The 26,487-nt window shown below is 37.4% G+C and overlaps 1 long non-coding RNA gene across 1 annotated transcript; it reads left to right on the top strand.

The window, feature by feature from the left end:
* Positions 1 to 26,242, top strand: LOC102118354 (uncharacterized). Its single transcript, XR_001491149.4, has 3 exons — positions 1 to 218; positions 17,025 to 17,163; positions 22,971 to 26,242. It is a non-coding gene; the product is annotated as an uncharacterized lncRNA (long non-coding RNA).
* The last annotated feature ends 245 nt before the right edge of the window (positions 26,243 to 26,487 follow it).

Here is a 26,487-nt window from a genome sequence, read left to right as displayed (position 1 = left end):
AGTGCAATTTCAGTTTTCCAAAGGACAGTTTGATTCTTTTTCAGAAATGCCTTGGTGATTATTTTTTGTTGTTTTGTTTCGTTTTGCTTAGAAGGACTGCTTAGTGTGCCTCTTTAGTCAACATGAAAAAGAAGAAAAGAACAAGTAACTGAAGGATCCTCTGATGGCCTCAAGGCAGTGGATTGAGAATATCTCTTAAGTACAAGGAGGTATTCTAGGTAAGACTGGTAAAGACTTTTTAAATCGGGCTCAAATACTCCTCAAACACTGACACAGTCAGATGGATTCAGATTAAATGCTTTTTTTTTCCCCCTAAAGATTGTCTGTTTTCCATACTGATTTTGCAAAATCCCTCTAAAGGTGCTGAAATTCCCATAATAAAATGTTAATCTCTTACATTAAGAATTGGATGAAATTTACTTATAGCAGACAATCTTGGGTTCTATTATGTTTAGTATACAGATTTTTTTCTTTTGACAACTGCTGTTTTAAAACTCACGATATTAGGTTTCAGGATACATATTTTATAAGATAATATTACATATACATATATGTATGATAACATAGACATATAATATATTATATTTGTACATAATATGTATATATAATATATTATTTATACATAATATGTATATATAATATATAATATATTAGGCTTTGCAGGCTATGTAATCTCTGTTACATATTCTTCTTTGTTATTTTTACAGCACATTAAAAACGTGTGCAAAACACTCTTAGCTTTCCTGGCATATAAAAACTGGTCATGGACCAGATTTGACCCTACTGTGCCAGCACCTAGACAGACACATGATATAATCATTGCCTTTGATGCAGTTGACAAAAATATATATATAATGTATATATAATATATAATATATTTATACATGTTATGTATGTATAAATATAATATATTTATACATGTTATGTATGTATAATATAACATACATAATATGTATATATAATATGTTTTTGATATATATATTTTATATATATATATGTTGTGTGTTTTTTTGACACAGGAAATAGTACCAGGGCTAGAAATTACATCAGTATCATAGGATATTTTTATGCTGTTTTGGCTACTTTGTATCCTTCATATATATTCCTTGTAGGTAGGACATACATGCCTTAAATATGTGTAATTTTTTTAGAAACTTGTGATTTTCTCAGCTTAATAACTTTGTAACTAACTTTGTACTATTTTAAAAATATTTATCTGTAAAATTATGCACCACACTTGCAGAAAAAACTGTTTGGGATATTTACTGTGTAAAAATGAAAGGTAGGCTTACATTTTGACTTTTCCTGGGTGGGGAGGGAGGAGATACCACTACATTATGAGGTTTTTCAGGGAATACACTCTATGTTGCTCAGATCTGTATCCCCAACACTTAGTTTGGCGACTGACCGTATTAGACACTCCATAAATTTTTGTTAACTAACTGCATGAAAGGCAATGATTATATCATGTGTCTGTCTAGGTGCTGGCACAGTAAGGTCAAATCTGGTCCATGACCAGTTTTTATATGCCAGGAAAGCTAAGAGTGTTTTGCACATTTTTTTAACGTGCTGTAAAAATAACAAAGAATATGTAACAGAGATTACATAGCCTGCAAAGCCTAAAATATTTGCTATCTGGCCCTTTACAGAACAATGTTTTCAGACCTATCTTTATTCTTAAATATACTCTTGTTTTTACATACACTTCAGTCAGAGCTCAGACCAGTCTTGGAGTGAGGCTATCCATGGAGGTGGACTCTACTAATTGGCTATTCAAATTCACTCCCTTTCTCTCTTGTTAACAGAATCCCTATTGCGTTTGATTGACAACAGAACTGCTATGGATGAAACATGGCAGGTCAAAGCCAGTTTTGGCAATTTCATTTGTCTTTCCTAGTGATTTGTCTAGAGTCAGCATGTGACTCAGCTCTGGAAGATGAAACCTAAGGGGAAATGACCAGATAGATTTCTGAGAAGGATTTCACTCCTCTTTTAAAGGCAAACATACATAAAGGAATATATGTGTTTGCTTCCACTCCATTCTGTTAAATGAAATTTAGTCTAAAGTTGCCTCTTTACATATTTTAAATTGAGCCTAAGGCTTTCTCTGTACATAGTGAACTATAACCTAAATAGAGGTGTAAATGGACTCAAATCTACTCTTGTGCCAGTCACTGAGTTCTGGCTAATCATAGGGGGGCAAGTGTTTAAACCATTTTTAAATAAGGCAAATGCTGAGCTGTAACCCACCTGGCTGTTTCTGTACCTCGCTTCCATTTTCTGTAGGTCACTTTCCTTCTGTCCATAAGTCTTATGTCACCACATGCTTGTGCTGGAGTCTCTGGGTCTACTCTGGCTCAGGAGGATGCCCAGTTCATGACTTGTTCTTTGCTCAATTCAACTCTGTTAAATTTTATTTGTCTAAAGGTTTTTTCTTTCAACAATTCTTTCTTGCTTGGGATTTAGTTATGTGAGGTTGTGTTTTGCCTCTTTGGCAGTCCTCTTTTGACCAAGAAAGAAAGCCAAAATGATTCAAAGTGATGTTGAGCTAACATTCTGTCACTGTTGTGGTGTTGAATTGACCCTACAACTGAGATGAGATTGTTTCCTTGACCTTGACCCTCTTCACGGGTGGGAACTGGATGACTCATTTCACTCAGTCCGCTGCTGTCCACTCCTTGCAAGAGGGAGCATGCAAGCAAGTGAGTGTGGGACCAAAGCAAATGAACGCTGGAACCGGCCAGTTGGTCCTCTCTGGCAGGAGCAGGCTCTGTGCAGGCCCCACAGCAGTGTCGCAGCCCCTGCCCTCTCAGCACCCAGGTTGTTGTCCAGTATCCAGGAAGAATCAGGTTACATGAATGGATTGAAGGGTAGTGTATGCAGAGGATTTTACTGGGTGATGGAAGTGGCTCTCAGCAGAATGGAAAGTTGGAAAGGGGATGGTGTGGGAAGGTCATCTTTCCCTGAAGCTTCGCCATCTGAAGTTAGCTGCATCTATCTGTAGTCTCTGAATCTCATTTGCTTCTCTGCATGCTTCTCAGCTTGACACTCAGCCACTTGTTTCCCTCATCCTCAGCTGCTTGTGTTGCTCTGCCAGCTGAAGTCTTTTTATGGGCACAGGATAGGGGTAGGGCAGACCAAAAAGAAAAACAACGACATTTTGGCAGAAAAATGGGGTTGGGCTATTTTCACTTAGGGCTGCGGTTCCAGGCTTAAGGGTGGGGTTTAGCTGGGATCCCAGCCCTTCTATATCATAACTACCTATCTCTAGCCTGCTTATGAAACCACCATTGCAAAATTGTAACTAAGACAGTGAAAGAGATTTGACCTAACCAACTACATCTTGCTTCTGATCTCCAAGCTATCCTTGTTCTTTCCTGGGCATAGGCTGAACTAACTTCTGGAGGAACTTAGTTTATAGTTTAAAACAAAGATGATAACAGGCCTTTACCAAGGGAAATCCCCTTCTTGCCTGGGGACTTGACTGCCACTGTAGGTTGAACATATTAGCCACAAGATTAGAAATTACGGTTTAAGTGTCATGTAGCTGGAGGCTACAAGATTCTGACCCTCCTTAACCTGCTTGTAAGATCAGTGCTTGAGATATTTTGCAGACCCTGCAACTGATGGATCAGCTGGCACCACCAAGATCGATAAACTGGCTCATCTGATCTTGTGGCTCCCACCTAGGAACTAAGTACAAGAAGCATCTCTTACTTGACCAATCAGCACGCCTGTCTCATTGGCTTCCCCCCACCCACCAACTTGTCCTTAAAAACCCTGATCCCCCGAACCCATAGGGAGACTGATTTTAGTAATAATAAGACTCCAGTTTCCTGCACAGCTGGCTCTGCATGAATTATTCTTTCTCTATTGCAATTCCCCTGTCTTGATAAATTGGCTCTGTCTAGGCAGTGGGCAAGGTGAACCCACTGGGCCATTACACTTGTGATAAGATAAAAAAAAATCATGTCTTTATGCTTCAGGCTATTGTTAATTCTGTATGCTGATACTTTCTGCTAAAATATACTGATTCATTCAGTTTTTAGATCTATTATAATGAGTTCAATGAAATTATTGAAGTTTTTTTTTTTTTTAAATGAGAAACTCTCAAATTACTTGGAGTCCTAATTGGTTATAGTATTATCCAGACAGGGATTAGTGTAACCTGGTACTGCACAATCTTGGACATAGCCATTTTGGTTCGAATTTATATGAGAAAGGTAACCACTTGGAGAGCAGAGTGAATTCAACCATGAAAAATCAATTTAATTTCTTATCTGATTAAGAAGTGTGTGTGGGTGTGCTTATGCATTTGTGTGTTCAGTATTGACAACTGTAATGAGATTCAGAAAATATTATTAATTGTAGAGTTTATTCAAGCACTAAGCTTGAGGATGGCCATCTGGGAAGCAAAGATTCCAAAAAATGGAAATCAGCTTTCCAAAATGTGGAATTTTGGGGGTCATCTATGTAGATAACACTTAGGCAAGCTTAACAGAATTTCAACATCTTTGACTATAAGGCTTAATGCATGGTTACAATGATCTGATTGGTTGAGGTGGTCTTTTTCTTTCAGGAAAGGCATATTTGATTTCCACACTGAACATGTGACAGTCATGGGGTTTTTTGCATGATCTGGTCTGAATTAGGTGCAGACAGTAAAGGAGGCAGTTAATCTGTAACAAAAGTCAGTGATGAGAAGAGGAAGAGGCGTAGTCTCTGGTCTCTCCTAGTCATTTACAACACAAAAGCAATGAGAAAGAGAGTTATTCTATAATCTAAGAAGCAGAAGCTGTAACTACATTCTATGTGATTCAGATCACAGTCACATTTCTCTCAAGGCTTAAAGAGTTTTGAGGGTTCCAACAGCTTTTAAATTGTATGTGTTTTCACAGTGTAAACATAGAATGCATGTGCTTCACTTAGATATTGGTTAGAATATACTAGACTAGGAATTAAGGAAAATAATGCTTGTGATCTGTCAATAGTGATGTTACAAATCCGTACTGTAAAGTTCATACTCTTAAACCCTCACATTCCTCCCTCAATGCTTATTTCAGAATGGATAGAAATACAATGCTAGTGTAATATTATTTTACCTTATTTCTGCATTTTGGCATCCCAGAATGGTATATTGCATTTTCACTGCCATATAGGAAACTTCCCAGGGCTCTTAAGTACAGAGTTAATACTCTTTAGACTTCTATTGACTCTAGGTTAGCTGTGTTAACTATTAAAACTCTGCCGCAAACTAACATTCATTTAGTTTGATTACATATTTTCTGAAATCTTTTAAATAACTACGATTGAGATGATTATTTTTTTAGTTGTGTCTACATCTCACAAATAGTACTTTCTATGGGCATTTCATACACTCATCCATTTCTGACTTACATTACTTTCTACTGTAGGTTAGTTTATGAAATCTCGTGTTATTCTGTCTGTCTATTATTGTGAACTTTCAACTGTCTGGCAGAGGGCTATAACTTACTGCATTTGTAAAGAGACAACAGATAACTCCTTGCCTCCCACAAAGCTGCTTCCATATAACAAATTAATAGAAAACTTACTTATTTAAAAGAAAAAAGGGAATATGTTTTCTTTACTAAATTTCTAACATGTACATAGTGCTGTACAGTAGAAAGTGCACTCATATTTCTTATTTTATCTTCATAAAAACTTCAGGAAGTCAACAAGATACTGCTTTTTGTATCTATTTCGTATTTTAAAAACAGGGGCTCAGAAAGTTTAGGAGACTTGCTCAGTTCACTCTCCTTTGAATAGGCAGATTCTGGCTCTAAACCCAAGTCTCCTGACTCTCAGTCTTTCCCAGAGGTAGGACATTTGCACTGTTTTGGGGGAGGACATTTGCACTATTTTGGGGGTAGTGCTACCATCTTTTTGAATGATTTTTGGAAATAAACCATTTTTGAAATATAATTTTTGTTAGAGGTGGCCAACTAAATTAGCTAACCTTTGACATCTTCACTGAAATCAGTGAGCCTGTGCAAAAAGCTTTACATCAGTTTCTCTTTTAAAAAAATAGAGAAAAATATTCACCATATATTACGACTCCATAGAAATATTTTGGAAATGTCTAAACACTGTGAATAAAATCAGTGTAGCATACAACTATATACCATCGACATAATGTATCTAATGTCAAGGTTGATTGAAGATTATTATAAAAAGTCTAAACATATACCCAGTTAATTTATGATGCTGGCTTTCTTTGCCTGTATTCTCAGCAGATGACAGAATTCTACACACCTGACCGTCAAGCTTTATTGGTGGTTCTCCTCTACGCAGCATTCATTTTACTTTAATTAACCTCAAGACTCTAGTTTACAAGGCAGAGCTGGGCTTCCTAATTATTTCCATAAAACTAGTAATCTTGCAAGCCATCAGAGGCTGTGGCTAAATCCCACACAAATAAGCCTCAGTACTAGAAAATTTAACACACTAATTTTTTTTTTTTAAAGGAACGGACTCTTTCATGTTTTTTAATTTTTGTTGAATGGTGTTACAGTGAACTCTAGAAATGGCTCAGAGGCTAATTTTTTTTCTTTTGTACATCTGTCTATCATGCTATCTCTATATTTTTAGAGTATATTAAAGAAAATATGCCCTACGGTACTATTTTTCATCTTTATAATGCATGTGAAAAATTATTCTTGTTTTATCGTCTAAGGATAGTGAAGCCTGGGAATTGAATTCACTGTTACCCACATGCTGGCCTTGACAGGGAAAGAGTCTGGATTATCTTCAGAATCAAGCCTTCATTACTGAGATAAAGTGAAAGAGACTTTACCACTCTTTATGTAATTAAATGCAAGCATTATTAAGAAAATTTTTCTGTACAGCTGCTAGGTTGAAAAAAATGTATGCCTTATCAGTAATCCCTTTATATCTTTAACATGATTCATAGCTCCTCACGTATTCCCTGGCCTGAAAATGAAACAGAATTTGCAGCCTTCCACAGGTAAACAGTGCCCATTTGTTGCTTTAATATCAATTCTGTAGCTCTTTTTAAAAAAAGTCAGTGAACCATTCAAATGGCTATCATGCCACGTCTGGTCAATTTATTTAATCAGCAATTCATATTAAAAGGCCAAGTGGCCAAGCGGGTCATAAAATAGTCACTTGAATTTAGTCTCCAAGTGTTGCAGGACTTTTCCTTAGTTCAGCTAAAGACAGGGACCTTGCCACACGGTCATGGAAATTTAGGTTTGCAGACAATTTGAAGGGGGAGTAAGGAAGGGTTTTGTTAGGTGAAAAGGGAAAAAAGCGAAAACAAGGACCTTCCGCAAAGCCAGAGTCGCTGCTGGTGAGCTTCCCACCTTGCAGCTTGAATCCCGGGTTCTATGAGGGAAGAGAAGGGGCCACGCTCCTTTCCACTGCAAATGGCATGAACTTCTGTGGCTTCACCGCGGTGCTCAGGCCAGATGGAGTGTTGCGAGGGAACCCTTCCCACCTGGCTGTCGCAAAACCTTTAGACAGCTGAAGTAATAGCCTCCAATTGGGCTGTTAATTAGACCACTGTCATGTAATAACATATGAGCTTGAGGGGAGGTTATGCTGGGGTCCGGGTATTTCTGGGGTTGGGAACCTGGAATGATAAGTTCCCTAACCTACTTGACCATATCCGACAAAAAATCTCCAATTGTATTAATTGATATCAAAAATGTTCTTTAATGTCTTTTGTCTACATCTCCAGTGACTCTAAACTTGGGCAGAGAAGACAGATGTGTAATATACTGGGGTCCTTACGACCTCACGCATTAGTCCAAGCTCAGTAATCCCTGAAAGGCCTGGGCATTTCCTTTTTCAGGCCCATGGTAAGGGGCTCTGTGTCCTTTGCAGGGAGACCAGAGAAAAGATTTGGCAATATCAAAAAGTCTTTCCTTAGGAATCTGTTTTACTCTGTATTTGAGGGACTTTTGGTCTTGAGAAGTAGTTTATGTCTAAGAATTAGAGGAGAGGGTCTTTTACTCTTTTATGATGGGAAAATCAGACTTCTGCTTACAACACTAGAGTCTTTAAATTCAGATCTAATAGGACTCTAGTAGTCTGCCTATTTCCGTCCAAGAGACACCATGGTTAATTAGTAACTACCAAAGATTCCTATGGGAAAAATTATTCTAATGATCTTTCTGTCTCTGCTGCCTATTTCTATAATCGTGAGCATCTTGTTTCTAGCAGTTAAACGCTGCCATTTAGTCTTCTCCACTCTGGGACCCAATTGTCTTCACTGAAGTCAGTAAGCCTGTGTCAAGGGCAGCCTTTTCCACCTTCCTTGCTGACCTACTCAGGATACCCAGTATAGTACCTTTCATGGTGTTGTATGTATATCTTTATTAACATATATTTTTAAATTTATTTGAAAATAATTTCAAACTTATAGCAAAGTTGCAAAAATAGGCATATACAAAGAACAATGGTACAGCCTTTACCCAGATTCGCTTCTTAACATGTTGCTCCATTTGCTTTATCATAGCGACTCTGTCTCGGCCTCAGCATCTGAGAATAAGTTGCACACCTCCTGGTCCTTTCCCACTAAGTACTCATTTCTTAAGAAAAAAATGTATCCTTGTGTAGCAACTGTGTGGTTATCACCTTCAGTAAATGTAATACTAACTCATATGTTAATCTGTCATCTACATTCTATTTTACCAAGCAACCCAGTAACGTCCTTCATTGAATTTGTCTTCCAGTATAAAATGTAGTCTAGGGGTAGGTACTGCACTTAATTATGTCTTTTTAGATTCATTTAATTTGAGAGATGTCTAAAGCCTTTCTTTGCCTCCTTTATATGCAGAGTGCAGTCCTCTCCCACATTTTCAAAAAATAAAACAGCATGTTCTTCATTTTGACTTTGATGTTTACTCATGTTTAGATTTGGGTTATGTCTTCCCAACTGGGATGCTACATAAGGGATATTGTGACTTGATGGCCTTCTCAGGGTATCAAATCGAGAGTCACACAATATCCGTTTGCATCCTTATCATCTGGTCAAGGCATTTGATTTGTATACTATAGAGTTACTATTTTTTTACATTGTAATGAATAATCTATAGGAAAACAATTTAAGATCACACAAATATTTTGCCTCTTTAAAAAATTTATCCCCCTAGTTATAGCATCAGTTGATGATTTCTGCCTATCTCAATCTTTACTGTAATGATGACAAAAATGATGACCTTTTTCCAACTCCAGCAATCCCTCTGGGGTTTATCAGTCAGCAGTTGGTGTTCTTATAAAACAAGAGCCCCTATCTTCTTATTTATTTACTTTATTTATTTATGTATTTTGTATTCATAAGTATATATATTTTAAATATGAGTATAATAGAGATACATATTTTGGTATAAACTCACAGTTTTTCATTTTTTTCCCTAGTGGCTTATAACATATTTCTGTCTTTTATTTTATTATTTTTTCTTTTTTTGATACAAATTGTCTCTGTCACCCAGGCTGCAGTGCAGTGGTGCAATCTCAGCTTACTGCATCCTCAAAAACCTAGGTCAAGCGATCCTTCCAGCTCAACCTCCCAAATAGCTAGGACTACAAATGCAAACCCCTATGCACACCTAATATTTTATTTTTTATTTTTATTTTTATTTTTTTTAAAATTAATTTATTATTATTATACTTTAAGTTGTAGGGTACATGTGCATAACGTGCAGGTTTGTTACATATGTATACTTGTGCCATGTTGGTGTGCTGCACCCATCAACTCATCATTTACATCAGGTATAACTCCCAATGCAATCCCTCCCTAATATTTTATTTTTTGTAGAGACAGGGTCTCACTGTGATGCCCAGACTGGTCTTGAACTCCTTGTCTCAAATGATCCTCCTGCTTGGCCTCTTCAATTGTTGGGATTACAGGCATGAGCCACTATGCCTGGCCCATATTTCTGTCTTTAATTATTTTTGTTTACCAATTTATTTTTAAATTGCCTAGGTAAATGGAGGGTCCTCTGAGGGGCCTCAGGATAAATTTCTATAGATTGAGTAATTTAGTACATAAAATAAACTCATTCCATTCTTATCATTCTAAGTCTTAAAATCCCTTTTTCTGTATTATACTAAATAAGGTAGGCATGTCACCTTCATTTAGTGCAGAACACCATTTAGTCCACTAACCAAGTCAACATTTTATACCACAGTGAGAAGATTCAGCTGGCACATTGAGTCTATAATCTCTGGTTGGTATACCTATACTGATACAGTTTGTCTGATCTATGTTTCTTTTTCCTTCGTCTATCCTTATTAGAACCCATTCTTACATATATCCTTCAGCTTCCAGCTTATATATATATATGTATATTAGCAAAATCATGGATCTATTTGATATGGAAACATAACTCTTTCCATGTCAGATTCTGTTTGCTTCCCTAGGACAACCTGGGATCTAACTCTTGTCATAGGGGTAGTGTCTGTGAGGTGCAGTTGTGGCCAGGGTCTCCGAACAAACCAGGGCTTGTTCCATCACAGAGGGGAGAAAGAACCGTTTCTGTGGGTGAAGAGATATTCACTGGTCTTTAGGGATGCAGAGTGGTCAGGTTCAACAGAATCCATCAAAATGTTCCCCATCCGGATTCCACTTTCTGTTGCAAAATACTCCAGCTTTGATGTAAGAGACGTGGAAAGGCTTTGCATTCAGTTTTTGTTGTGATATAGCAAATTATGGACATCAAACTCCATGTCTGATTTCTGGCTATGTTGGTTATGTGACGGCCAGAGATCATGATAGATGTTTCCCAACCTTCTAACCATGTGTTGGACTAACAATTGAAAACCCAGAGCTTGTCTTTTATTTTGTTTAATTTAAAAATTGTCCAATATAATGAGAAACAGCCAGAGTTCTGTATTCTTTTTACTCTCCGGGATGCTCTATCACAATGGTCATTTCATTTCAAAACCTTCCCTTCAGTAGGCACTTTATTTCAAGTGACTGAAGGGGATCCTATGAGTGGCTCTGTGTCATGTGCTACACATTTTCCATTTTTGAATGACATTGGGATCATCCTTGTTTCACAAAACTAGTCTTCCAGTCACTCCCAAATTCCCATCTCTCAAGTACAACTACTTCTAGTCCTACTGTATGAGTCAGAACTCAATGTAAAAACAGGGTCTACTGTCAAACCCAAAATCTGACAGAGATACAAAAAAAGAAAAGAAAACAAAACTTCAGGCCAATACCCTTGATGAATATTGATACAAAAATCCTCAACAAAATACTGGCAAAATGAATCTAGCAACACATCAAAAAGCTTATCCACCACAATCAAGTAGGCTTCATCCCTGGGATGCAAGGTTGGTTCAACATACAAATCAATCAACAAACAAACAAATCAATAGATGTGATTCATTACATAAACAGAACTAAAGACAAAAACAAGAAGATTATGAAGAAAAGGCCTGTGATAAAATTTAACATCCCTTCACGTTAAAAACTCTCAATAAACTAGGCATTGAAGGAACATACCGTAAAATAAGAGTCATATACGACAAACCCACAACCAATATATACTGAATGGGCAAAAACTGGAAGCATTCCCCTTGAAATCTGGCACAGGACAAGGGTGCCCTCTGTCACCACTCGATTCAACCTAGTAATGGAAGTTATGGACAATCAGGCAATTGAAAGAAATAAAGGACATTCAAATAGGAAGAGAGGAAGTCAAACTTTCCCTGTTTGTAGATGACATGATCCTATGTCTAGAAAACCCCACTGTCTCAGACCAAAAGCTTCTTAAGCTAATAAGCAACTTCAGCAAAGTCTCAGGATGTAAAGTCAATGTGTAAAAATTGCTAGCACTCCTATACACCAACAACAGTCAAGCCAAGAACCAACTCAGGAACCAACTCATTCACAATTGCCATGAAAAGAATAAAATACCTAGGAATACAGCTAACTAGGGAGATGAAAGATCTCTAAAAGGGGAAGTACAAATGACTGCTCAAAGTAATCAGAGATGATACAAACAAATGGAGAAACATTCCATGCTCATAGACAGGAAAAATCAATATCATTAAAGTGGCCATACTACCCACAGCAATTTATAGATTCAATGGTATTCACATTAAATTGCCACTGACATTCTTCACAGAACTAGAAAAAACTATTTCAAAATTCATACGGAATCAAAAAAGAGTCAAAATAGCCAAGGCAATCTTGAGCAAAAAGAACAAAGCTGGAGGCATTACGCTATTTAACTTCAAACTATACTACAGGGTCACAGTAATCAAAACAGCATGGTACTGGTACAAGAACAGACACATAGACCAGTAAAACAGAATAGAGAATGCAGAAATAAGGCCACACACCTACAGCTAGCTGTTCTTTGAGAAACCTGACAAAAACAAGCAAAGGGGAATGGATTCCCTATTCATAAATGGTGGTACGATAACTGGCTAGCCATATGTAGAAGATTGAAACTGGACCCCTTCCTTATGCCATAAACAAAAATTAACTAATGATGGATTAAAGAAGTAAGTGTAAAACCCCAAAGTATAAAACCTTAAAAGACAACCTAAGCAATACCATTCAGGAGAGAGGCATGGGCAAAGATTTCATGACAAAGATATCAAAATCAATTGCAATAAAAGCAAAAATTGACCAATGGTATCTAATTAAACTAAAGAGCTTCTGCACAGCAAAAGAAACTGTCAACAGAATAGACAGACAACCTACAGAATGGGAGAAAATTTTGCCAGCTATGCATCCAACAAAGATCTGATGTCCAGCTCTATAAGGAACTTAAATGAATTTACAAGAAAAAAAATCCCATTAAAAAGTGGGCAAAGGACATGAAAAGACACTTCTCAAAAGAAGACATACATGTGTCCAACAATCATATGAGAAAAAGCTTAGCATCACTGATCATTAGAGAAACACAAATCAAAACCACAATGAGATATTATCTCACACCAGTCAGAATGGCTGTTATTAAAAAGTCAAAAAGTAACAGATGCTGCCAAGGTTGTGGAGAAAAAGGAATGTTTATACACTGTTGGTGGGTGTGTAAATTAGTTCAACCATTGTGGAAGACAGTGTGATTCCTCAAAGACCAAAGACAGAAATACCATTTGACCCAGCAATCCCATTACTGGGTAGATATCTAAAGGAATATAAATCGTTCTGTTACCAAGACACATGCATGGATATGTTCACTGCAGCACTATTCATAATAGCAAAGACAGAATCAACCTAAATGTCCATCAGTGGTAGACTGGATAAATGTGGTACATATACACCATGGAATACTATGCAGCCATAAAAAGAACAAGATCATGTCCTTTGCAGGGACATGGATGGAGCTGGAGGCCATTAATCTTAGCAAACTAATGCAGGAGCACAAAACCAAACATTGCATGTTCTCACTTGTAAGTGGGAACTAATTTATGAGAACACATGGACACTTAGAGGGGAACAACACAAACCGGGGCCTTTCAGAAGGTGGAGGGTGGGAAGAGGGAGAGGATCAGGAAGAATAACTAATGAGTATTACACTTAATACCTAAGTGATGTTCGTGACCAGCCCGGCCAACATGGTGAAACCCTGTCTCTACTAAAAATACAAAAATTAGCTGGGAATGGTGGTGGGTGCCTGTAATCCCAGTTACTCGTGAGGCTGAGACAGGAGAATTACTTGAACCCGGGAGGTGGAGGTTGCAGTGAGCCCAGATCACGCCACTGCACTCCAGCCTGGGTGACAGAGTATGACTCCATCTATAAATAAATAAATAAATAAAACCTGGATAATGAAATAATCTGTTCAAAAAACCCCCATGACACACATTTACCTATGTAACAAACCTGTACATGTACCCCTGAACTTAAATAGAAGTATAAAAAGGCAGGGTGCAGTGGCTCATGCCTGTAATTCCAGCACTTTGGGAGGCTGAGGCGGGTGGATCATCTGAGGTCAGGAGTTCGAGACTGGCCTGGCCAACATGGTGAAACCCTGTCTCTACTAAATATACAAAAATTAGCTGGGCATGGTGGCACGTGCCTGTAATCCCAGCTACTGGGGGTGCTGAGGTAGGAGAATTGCTTGAACCTGGGAGATGGAGGTTGCAGTGAGCTGAGATTGTGCCATTGCACTCCAGCCTGGGCAACAGAGTGAGGCTCCATCTCAAAAAAAAAAAAAAAAAAAAGTATAAAAAAAGAATATTTAAAAAAGAGAAAACATAAAAGACAAAAAACACAGAAAATTGTAGGCTTCCATTAAGGAATACTGGAAGGATAGATTGTAGTTGCGCCACCAGAAATGACCTCTTCAATCAAGATCCACAGGGGACCTGCTCTACTAGACGGCTGCTGGGCTTGATAGTGCCTATGACGCAGGATGAGGATTTCAAGGCTGATGCCACTGCTGCCTCTGACAGAACTTCCTGTAAAAACAAAAGAAGCAAAGAAAAAGACATTCAGTGATTGAAGCCGAAAATCTTCAAATTTCCATGTTCTTTGTAGAAAAACATCAAAAAAAGACAAGAAAATGGTTTTGGCGTCGCTTTCACCTTCCAGACCTCACTCAAATGCATTTAATCTGAGGAATCTGATTTGTATCAAGGACCCTAGTGCAATAGATAAACATTGTTTAGTTTCCCCAGATCTCAGTTAGAGATAGGGTGGAATCGAGGTTGAACAAACTAGTCGACAATATTTAACAGAGCCCAACAGTGAGAACTGCCACATTTAGATCAGGAACAAGCAAACCCATGGACAGATCTGTTGTTAATGAGAGTTATAAGCAGTAAATATTTGGCTTAATTCTCATAGTGTGTATTTATAAATCATACCTCATAAAACTCATCAAGTGGATGATTCTGATTCCCCCAGAATGAAGTTTATGATACTTACTGTCCCCTTTTTTAATATTCTTAAATCATGAAAATAAATGGCAGCTGGTTCATGTCCAAAGTGATTTTGAGATTGAGTTGTACACATTATGGTAATGCATTTTTCTGTTCTAATAAAGCCTTATTATATTATCATCAATTAATCAATAATTGTATATGACTCATTAATATATTTGTATTTTATATATAGCAAGACCTAGCTGATTTTTTTAACAGTATGGTGTGGAAGATCCAGTTCACCCCGAGTAAGAAAGCATCATTTCTTCTCTTTGAGAAAACTGGGCCAAATGGAGGATGCTGGTCACATGATCTACTGATGCCTGCTAAGCAACAGCATGGCTGATTGGACAGATGTGTTAATATAGATTCTGGTGGAAGCATAGCTCCTTCCCTTTTTTTGTATTTTGTTGTTTTTATCAGTAACTGTATTTTTACTGAAGTAGAAGTTCATAAGGAAAAAAATGAAAAATATCACTGTAAGCTAATTGGCTTTGAAGCTTTGGGGGATTCATTTTATTATGGAAGATCAACTGGAAGATAAATGCACATACACAGCATGAAAAATATCGACCCCACAGAAACCACAGGAGAAAGCTCAATTGGCTGGCAATGCTATCTGATTCAAAGGTATATATACATAAACTAACTTTCATTGTGTTTGTTTTATTTATGCTTGTTTATCTCTTCCAAGCAAGGACTTACTCATTACTTGAAAAAGAAGTCAATAAAAGGGGAAAAGGCTTAGATAAGAGAAGAAGCTGTTTTTAAAAAACACCTTTCTGATATCTTATTTAGAGGTTTTCATTGTGTGGTAAATTATTTTGTTAAATTTTACATTTTAACTTATGCTTGCAAGTTTTTTATTATTTGATACATTAGTCCCTTTAATTCTTGCCTAAAAATATTTATTCCTCAAGCATTAATGAGAGAAGAATCTCTTCCATCTAGGTAATAAGGAAAATAAAGTGGCTACATATTAGAGTCGAGTTTTCAACTATTGTCTGGCCTTTTGTGTAAGAATTAGTTGGCACTTAAAAACACCTTTTCAAGGTGAAGCCCTCTAACTGCTTTTGTAAGCGTATGTGGGGTCATGAATATCAATGGCTTCACAGGGAAAATACATCTTCACATCTGATGAGTATCTAGAAGATTCGCTCCTTTCCCAAATCTCTCTGAACAATATACATTAATCTTCAGAAGTGATATGATAACCTTAACAGAATATGGAGCAACGTTTTACACGTTATTTCACATATTGTCTGATTTATTGAAAATGGGTACTTCCAATGATATCACAGAACTAACAACCATCTGACCCCAACTACATAACATATGTAATATGACATATTATGAATATCTGTCATAATAATATGACAGATAAAAAATATTGTTACAATGAACCAGAAGAGGTATCTGTTTTTTGTTGCAGTAGAATTTAGATCTAAGGAGTACATAACTATAATTTGCATTTCTGGGACAAAAGAGCTTGAGAACCAAAAGAGCTAAACATCATAGTTTGCTTTTGATATTAGTAATGGAGAAAAATGCTTCAGCAAAGTTAGTGCAATGATTTAATAAGACAAATATCCCAAAGATCTACTCTTAAGCTTCTAATATGTGTAATGAGTATAGAAGAGCAGGAGAAAGAAATCACTGGCAATAACTGATCATAGAGAGGTTCCAATATTTCCAGCAACAGCCCTGTAATGTCCTTCCTCATTCAGATAGGATGTAGTTCATCTTTGGTTATCAATCACTAAGATTGGTCTGAGGTATCTTAGTGTTGGCAGAGCCCAAGCACAGGTTTACAGGCGGACTTATATACCACAGACCACATAGGGGAAGCCAGGGTGTATGACAAGTTAAAGCAGGCATAAGCTATCAATCTGTGCTCTTTTCCAAACCCTATATAAACACATAACCAAGCCTTCATCTCTGTTGCTTCTGTATTCTTACTTCTCTTGTTTTGATTCCTAATGTTTGTGCTTCTGGATTCCGGATTCCTTATCTGACTTCTATTCTCAAACTCATTTACACCTTTGACTCTTTTTTTCTCAACCACCCTGGCTATTATAATGATTTGGTACAGAAAATAAGAAAATGAAAGATATAAAACTTTATCTACATCTTTTCTGTCTGTGTTTTAGTCCATTTGTGCTGCTATAACAAAATACCTGAGATTGGGTAATTTGGCTCATGATTCTGGAGACTGGAAGTCCAAGACTGAGGGACTGGCTTCTGGCAAGGACCTTCTTGCTGTGTCATGTCATGGCAGATGGCAGAAAGGTAAGAGAGGGCAAGAAAGCAAGAGGGGGCCATATTCTTTCTTTTATAAAGGCACCGATTCCACCTGTGAGAGTGGATGCCTCATGGCCTAATCACTTCTTGAAGGTCGTGCCTCTTAAAACTCTTGGAATAGCAATTGAATTTTAACATGAGTTTTGGAGAGGACAAACATTGAAACCATAGCAACCTGCAAGATGTTTATGTTATATTTGGTGGCTTGTTTGGAAGTTAAAGTTCATAGGATGGAGATCTGGGAGTAAGGAATTTAAACGAGTTCCTTGGGAAGGAGACAAGAGAATAATTGCTTTAAATGTCATATAGATGTGGAGTATTCACTTTAAATTCATTAATTATATGTAGAAACCAGGTTAAGGGTTAGTGACAGTCACTGTAAAGATTCTATTTGCATTTATATGTTCATATTCACAACTTTTGGAGAAAGCATGAAAGATCTTAGGGTAATATTAGATCTCTTAGACTTAAATGTAGACAGCCTGTGCAGACATTTGCCACATAATATGTGCAAATACATTTTACTGTAATATCATTGTGTTTGTCTGGATTAGAACAGGATTTTCCTGTTACGATAGTGGCCCTCACACTTGGCTGTAGTGTGGGTGACTGATTCCCCCCCGCTTGCCTTCCTTACAAAGGCTGATTTGACTGAATCTCTTGTCCTAGGCTTCCTTTTTGAAGTTGCCAGAATGAACCTCATTGGCTTTTTCAGCATGTTTTATGTCCTGATGAAGTTCAATATCTCTCAAGGATATTCTATAGAAATCAACTTCTGTAAGAAAGACTTTATCAGTGTAATCAGGACACATATAACAAATGTTGGCCAGGGACTGTGGCTTACACTTGTAATCCCAGAACTTTGGGAGGCCATGACAGGAGGATCACTTGAGGCCAGGAGCTTAAGCATGGATAGCAGAGTGAGACCTTGTCTCTGCCAAAAATTTAAAAATTAGCTGCATACGGCAGCATGCACCCGTAGTCCCAGATACTCAGGAGGCTGAGGTGGGAGGATTGCTTGAGCTCAGGGTTTAAGGCTGCAGTGAGCTACAATTGCACCACTGCACTCCAGCCTAGGCTACAGAGCAAGAGATCCTGTCTCCAATAAATAAATAAATAATAAACAAATAATAATAAAAATAACATTTATTAGGTACTTACCTTGTGCCAAGTTCTGTACGAAACAATGTACATGTATTGACTCATATAATCCTGAATAATGTTATGAGGCAAAAACTGTTATAATTCCCATTTTATAGATGTGGAAACTGAAACACAGGAAGGTTTAGTAATTTGCCCAAGTGCACACAGTAGGAAAAAGCGGAACTGGTATTTCAATAGATACATTAGTGAGAAAAGTCCCAGAGTTAACATAAAGTGAATCACAACAAAGGAAGAAAAGCTGTAATAATAATTATCAAAAAGCTTCTTGTTTAAACCGTTGTTTTCATACTTGTCCATAGACAGTGCATTTTGAGTAACACCCATTACTACAGTGTACACTTTGGGAAACGCTTCATTAATTTAGTTAGATTCTCCATGACTGTACTTCCAGACCTCAGTTCCGAAGTTCCAGAGTCCTTTAGGAGCCTTGAGTAAACAGGTCTGAAATTTTCCAGGGAGGAGTTTTAAGATATTCCATCACATTTACTTTAGAAATCCACAAAGAGATGGGAATGGGCTAAAGATTTCTCATTTAATTCCCACTGTTACTGAGGGCGTGTTCTGCAAACGTAGGAATTTTTGTTGGTTTCATTCTATGTTATAGCTGTGACAGTTAGAATCATGCCTAGAACACAGTGGGTGCTCAAAAGATATTAGATAAACAACTGCATTAAATAGCCATCACAGATCATAACCTGATTATATACCAGATTTGCTCTGAACCCTGAAGTTTAGAAGAGAATGGCGAGGGGGAATGGAAACGGATTTCAAAGGTCTGTCCTCTGCATTCCCCATCCCACTTGTTCTCACTGCTATTCTTACTCCACAACTCTCAAGCAAATTAAGATTCTTGTCCCAGTGGATTAGAAATGTTTGGTATCTAGTTTCCTATAAGGACAGGGAAAATATTTTCATTCTTGAATTCAGTTAACGACACTTTTCGAAGGCTACTATGTGGTAGCCATTGGACATTTGGTAATGAACAAAATACCATATAAGTAAGCACTTGCGTAATAATTACTATGGACCTTTTATAAGTGATGCGTGTATATTTATTTATATTCTCATATACATATTATATATACACAGTATGTGAAAACATATGTGATAGGCACCATGACGTGCTTCACAGTATCATTGATAAAAGTTACTAAAGGTATTTTTTCCAAAGCTATACACGATGTGTATATATGTCATCTATAAAAATGTATATATATAAACAATATGTATATATACTCATTGAACCATCATCACACTTTACATATGAGAAAAATAGGGCCACAAAGTTAGCAGAGGGCCATTATGATTAGCCATTGTTTACAAGCCAAGTTTTCACAGTAAGCTATGGTCCCCACTTCAACTTTAGTGGAAGTGAGAGGCATCTACTCACACCATTGCCTACCAAACCCCACAAATATGACAGGTGCTGTGACAGAGCAGCAGAGGGTATTATGAGGGACGGCGGTGGAGGGGAAGTCAGAATGGGACTCTGATGAAATGACATTTAAGCTGAGACCTGAAAGGAGGCGAGTGGTTGGCCAGGAGAGGGCGGGGAAGGCATTCTAGATACAGGAAACTGTGCAAGGGCTGAGGCAGAGCAGGTGCGGCCTCATACTTTGGAAGGAACTGGAAGAAGAGCATCGTAGTGTGAGCTTAGGAGTTGGGTGCAGGGCAGGAAAAAGGAACGCAGGACACAGCAAGAAGACGCTGGAGAGTGAGGTGGGGCGGCGTACATCACATCCATAGTGTAAACCATGCAAAATTTTACACACTGTTTTAATTTCAGTGGGAAGTCACTGTAAGATTTTAGCAAGGATGTGGCATTACCCTATTTATGTTTTGGAAATGTTAGTCTGCTTTTTGCACTTCCATAGCAATAGTCATGATAATACATAGCTCACTTATGAAAGAATATTTATTCCTTTTAAAAAATGTTGTCTTGATTAATTCAACTAACTCATTTGTACCACAGATACCATGTGGACAACAGAAACCATATTTACATTTAAAAGTATTTAAAATTAAAATATGGTTTACTGTAAATAAATATAATATGTAAAAGGAGCAAATTTAGACACTGTGTTACTAGGAAGAAAAGGCAAAGACATGTGACAGGGATACTAAGTGCTGCACAGTGTCGTTGATTGAAGTTACCAAAAGGAACCTTTCTAGAGCTACACAACGCTCATTGGCTATGTAAATGTTAAAAGACACATATTTAGATATTTAGGACAATATTTACTATGAGGACTACTAATGCAGTGAAATGCAGAGGTAAACTGTTGTTAATACATAATTCTATGATAGAATTAACAAACTGGTTACTATTTCATCTGTATTTAAAATATTATGAATTAAAAGGCAAAAAAAGCACCAGTGTTTTAATAAAATTTAGTCAAAAATGAGGCTTACGTCGTCCTGTATAATGAAGAGCTAAGACTAATAGGTTTGCATTGATAATGCATGTGCTTTGCAAAACTACCACCTAGAAAAAAGAACTTAGCTACTTTTAGGGTGCCCAACATTTGTATCTCACATAAACAAGCTGTCGTTTGGAATCAGAAGTCAAATCCATGGCCTATAGCACCGGCTAAAAGCAGACACCGTTGCTCTAACAGAGTGCGTTATTTCTCTTCCTGGGCTGGTTGGAGATTGGCAGGAACTCGGCTGGAAACATCCAGAGCGGGCTCACGGTCCAGCAGCGCTCCCAGGAGGGCAATAGCAGAATAGCAGCCTGTTAGGCTGCGGGAGGAAGACGAGGCACCGGTTACTGATAGCATATGTGTGAGGGGGGTCTGAAGGCGAGGAAAGACGGAAGAAAGCATGGAGGTGACAGGGTAGACAGCAAGAGAAATAGCATAATGCAGAGCCGGTTAATGACTCTGGCAGCTTTCCACGGCTGAGAATGTTACAATTGGCAAGGGAGGATGGCACCTGTGAATTATCTCTTAGTAAGAGGCAAATCCTTGACTTGAAAGATCTGAATGTTCTTGCTTATCAGGACACACTGAAATAGTTAGATTCTGAGATTAGAATGCACTAATGCTAGTTTTCTAAACGTTATGTTATTGAATCTGTTGCCTGTTAAATTTGAGGATACAAATGAAAAAAATCTATTCGATAGCTCTAAAGACTAATATTTTATGAAACACATACCTCTATGCCAGGCATGAGGCGCTATGTCAGTAAAATAGACATGGTCTTTTCCCTTCGCAGAGCCTAGAGGATAATTTATTAATGATTAATCTTTTTTTTTTTTTTTTTTTTTTTTTTTTGGAGACAGAGTCTCGCTCTGTTGCCCAGGCTGGAGTGCAGTGGCCGGATCTCAGCTCACTGCAAGCTCCGCCTCCCGGGTTTAGACCATTCTCCTGCCTCAGCCTCCCGAGTAGCTGGGACTACAGGCGCCCGCCACCTCGCCCGGCTAGTTTTTTGTATTTTTTTTTTTTAAGTAGAGACGGGGTTTCACTGTGTTAGCCAGGATGGTCTCGATCTCCTGACCTCGTGATCCGCCCGTCTCGGCCTCCCAAAGTGCTGGGATTACAGGCTTGAGCCACCGCGCCCGGCCTATTAATGATTAATCTTAGAGGATAATGTATTAATCGAATTAACCATTGCTTTGGTTAATTTGTAGTTTGTGTTAGAACACAAAGAAAAAAGAACAGTTTAGAATGTTTATCAAGGATTGGCTTTGGATAGAGAGTTCAATACCTGCACTTTAAGCCAGAAAACTGCAGAATGGGGAGACCTTGCTGGCAACTACAGTGGAGTCGTAGTAGGTAAGGATGAAGAGGATATGGGTGAAAATCATATGCCAGGCACTGAGCATGAACACGTGCAGGATTAATTTCCATGCAGTCTGATGAAGTAGATATTCTTCCTATCTACATTCAATACTCAGGGAATTTGAGGTGGAGGCACAAATAAACAAATTGCCCAAAGTCCCACAACTAGTAAGTGCATATTTTAATATTTCTCATTGCATACAAAATTAGACAATTTTGTATGCAATGAGAAAGATTTTTAGAAATAAAGGATTAAAACTACTAGGGCTTTAATACATACAAATAGATATTAGTAAAAATGCAGAGATGCCCAAGACAGGCATTATAATGAGACTCAGCAATGGTGACTCCCTCACTCTTCTCTGTATACATTTATTGCTATCACAAACCTCTCCAATATTTTCCTGCTCATGTTCCTTCTAGAAAGAAGTCTTGGCCGGGCTCAGTGGCTCATGCCTGTAATCCCAGTACTTTGGGAGGCTGAGGCAGGTGGATCACCTGAGGTCCGGCGTTAGAGACCAGGCTGGCCAACATGGTGAGATGCCGTCTCTATTAAAAATACAAAAAATTAGCCGGGCATGGTGGTGCACACCTGTAATCCCAGCTACTTGGGAGGCTGAGGCAGGAGGATTGCTTGAACTTGGGAGGCAGAGGTTGCATGGAGCCAAGATTGCGCCACTGCACTCTAGCCTGGGAAACAGAGTAAGACTTCGTCTCAAAAAGAAAAAAAAAGAAAGAAGTCTTCAGAATATAATAATGATTAGACATGAATCTGCAAGATTAAAGTATCTATCAGTAACAATTTCCTGTTTGTTTTGTTTTGCTTTTTTTTCCCCCTCTTTCAGCCAGGTACAAGTGGCTCACGCCTGTAATCCCAGCACTTTGGGTGAATCACCTGAGGTCAGGAGTTCGAGACCAGGCTGACCAACGTGGTGAAACCCCATCTCTACTAAAAGTACAAAATTTAGCTGGGCATGGTGGTGGGCGCCTGTAGACTCAGCTACTCAGGAGGCTGAGGTGGGAGAATCGCTTGAACCAGGAGGCAGAGTTTGCAGTGAGCCGGGATCGCACCACCACTCTCCAGCCTGAGAGACAGAGCGAGACTCCATCTCAAAAAAAAAAAAAAAATCTTAGCAGGAAGCAAATGAAAGGTCAAAGCAGGCTTGCAGTCAGTGGGCACTCAACTAAGGGAAGCTTATAAAATGAAAACACACAAAAAAATCCAAAAAGGCTTTGCCTCCTTCCTTTCATAATAAAATGCTGACACAGCTTAATTATAGTGTTGTAAACAGTGCTGTTGGACCACCGCTTCACCATATGGGACTGAAAACTGTAAATATGTTAGATATTGGTTCTTAGGAAAGGAAAATATAGAATATATCCTTTGTACGAGTCATATTTTTATGAGGCTGCTGAAGAGTAGCTGAGTGTTGAATCAAATCACGAATTCTCAAGGCCACCATAATCAGAGTAGGCAAAGTATATATTTGCTCAGGGAAACATCTGTTAAGAAATTTCTCCTGAGTCTCATCAGTAGTTGGCAAGCTTTACTGCTTTAGCTATATTTTCATTATTGGCCTGTCTGCAGAATAGTTTCCACTGGTTGTCCTTCAATCATTAATTCACCAGTAAAGAAATAATCTTTTTAATGGCCCGCCTTTGTTGATAATGCTCACAACAAAATTTAAATTTTAAATAGTCACTCAGTGATTTGTATTTTATTCCATTGTGCTCTTAAATTTTATGTACATGCACAGAGCTCTGAAAAAGGATAAAAACAATAAGTTATGAACTGAGTGTGAATCAACCATGGTGGTTACAGTTCAGTTGCTTTTGGAGTATTGCAGAAGTTGTGTCTTTAGCTAATAATGCTTGGTTCATAGGAGTCACACCGTTACTTCTAATACTTCTCAGTGACATTATTGAAATCATGGACTTTTTTTTTAGTTCAAGTAGAGGTACCTTCCAACAAAATATGCTTTCATCAAACTATCAAATTCATAATAGGAAACAAAGCATTTTCTGGAAAAAGAAAAAGAAAAGACAACCAGAAAATCATCTTTTTTGATACAGTTATCTCATAGGCATATGTTACCAGTGGCATGAATAAAATACTACATAAACTGTTTGGACATAATTAACATTAAAACATACTGGCCAGCATCATATTATTTTCTCTCTAGATTTCCATTTAGTGCTTTCCATGTGTCAGAGAGTCAATGTAAAGCTATCTTGATAAACCCATTAACGAATTGTTGCATAATGTTTTATAGTTGCTTTGCAAGTGAATTATTTTTGCTGTGGTACTGCTAATACAGCAATCTCTATGCCCTCTATGATTATTAATATGGAATAATAAAAAACTGTAACTTTGTCCAACATTTTCTCTGGTCAAAATATTAATATAACTTGGCTAAAAAGAAGCATGGAGAAAAACACAAGCACTATTTTGTGGTGTGTGAGATCGACCTGCAGTTGTTAACGCTGTTATTAAGTTTCAGTAATTGTTTAGGTCATCAATCTCTGACAAGAACCTTTCAGAGTGCTTGATGATATCGCAAGTATCAAGCTGTGCTGCATTAAAAAATGATGAATCTCTGTTCAGGTAAAGCTTTGCCCTTTGGCTATCATAATGTATCACCACTTTGTTTACAAATGGGTATTCACTACGCTAAATGGCAACAGGGTGCATGCGATTTTATAAATATGAAATATTGGCACTAGCTAATATCTGAACTCGTAGTTGAAAGTGCAGCTGGAAGTCTAGGGAAAATAATCATAGTTACTTACAAGATAAATAATTTTGTAAATTAAAATCATTGTGTTTCAACTATTTAAATGATTACAAGTTATTTTTTTAAATAACATGTTTTAATAGAATAACTCAATTTTAACCCTCGGTTTTCTCTAAAACAAGTCTTATAATTTTTACCTAAACATAAATTTAGAAGCATTATACATAAATTTGATAATTTACCAATTTCAAAGGAATCTCTAATCGTTGCTATTAGATTCATTAAGCCATCAGCCACATTTTTTCCAGGTTATTATTGTTTTAGACAAGTCTTATTTTTGGTAGGAAAATTATTTTCTGAACGCAACAAAATAGAAATGACTTCATCTCTTAGTTTACTGATTGGTTTAAATGAGCTAAGTGTTACTCCTATGTATCCTTGCTTATTAATCAAAGGCGACGTTTTACAGACATGTAGGAGGGAAACCATGTAGTGTTTACTGTAACAACTCCTTTTTTTTTTTTTTTTTTTTTTGAGACAGTGTTCACTCTGTCACCCTGCTGGAATGCAGTGCTGTGACCACTGCTCACTACAGCTTTGATGTCCCAGGCTCAAGTGATCCTTCCACTTCAGCCTCCCAACTAGCTGGGACTACAGGTGCACACCACCATGCCAGGCTAATGTTTCGTATTTTTTATAAAGACGGGGTTTCACTCTGTTTCCCGGGCTGGTCTCAAATTCCTGGGCTCAAAGTGAGCCACCTGCCTCAGCCTCCCAAAGTGCTGGTATTACAGGTATGAGCCACTGTGCCTAGCCTAAAGCTATAAAATATTACAGAAAGAATTGTAGTACCTTGGCTACTCTTCCCTGGTTACCTCCCTTCCCTCCATTCATATCCTGATATATTTATATCATTAGAGTGTTTATTAATTTCACATATGCATTTATACTGTTACTCTATAATTGATCCAAAAATATAACATTTTTGTCTATTTTCAGTGTTTATAAAAATAAAATGAGAGTATGCATATTATTTAATTTATGTTTATTTGTTCAGTATTCTATGTTTGAGTTTTCACCATGTTAATGCGTAGATCTCTGATTCATTCCTTTTAAGTGCTGTATACTATGCTATTGATGGAATATACCACAGTTCATTTTCCATTCTTTTTTATTTTTGATGAGCTGTTACGCCTGTGTCCAATGTTTCACTATTATAAACATGATATGTTAATATCCCTCCATCTGTCTGCTTATGCATGTGTGCTCCGCTTCTCTAGAAGAGTATGCACCTGGAAATTTAAATGTTGTGTGTATCTACAGTTTCACTGGGACATTGCCCTATTGCCCTCCAGGGTATTTTAAATAAATTTATCTTTTCATCAATGTGTGTAAGTTTTCTATTTTTCCACAACCTTGTCAATGATACTATAAAATATTTTTAAGTTTTATTAATCTGATGGATATGTTTTTCACTATTGCTTTCTTTTTCATTTCCCTACTTAGAAATGAAATTGACTATCTTTTCATACACTTATTGAACACTTGGTTTCATCACTGAATTATTTATATCCTTTTAAAATTTTTTCTGCCTATTTTCTTATTAATTAGTAGGAATTCTTTATATATTA

Source organism: Macaca fascicularis, chromosome 5, assembly GCF_037993035.2.
Source record: "Macaca fascicularis isolate 582-1 chromosome 5, T2T-MFA8v1.1".
Taxonomy (NCBI): domain Eukaryota; kingdom Metazoa; phylum Chordata; class Mammalia; order Primates; family Cercopithecidae; genus Macaca; species Macaca fascicularis.
This window is presented reverse-complemented; position numbering and strand designations above follow the sequence as displayed.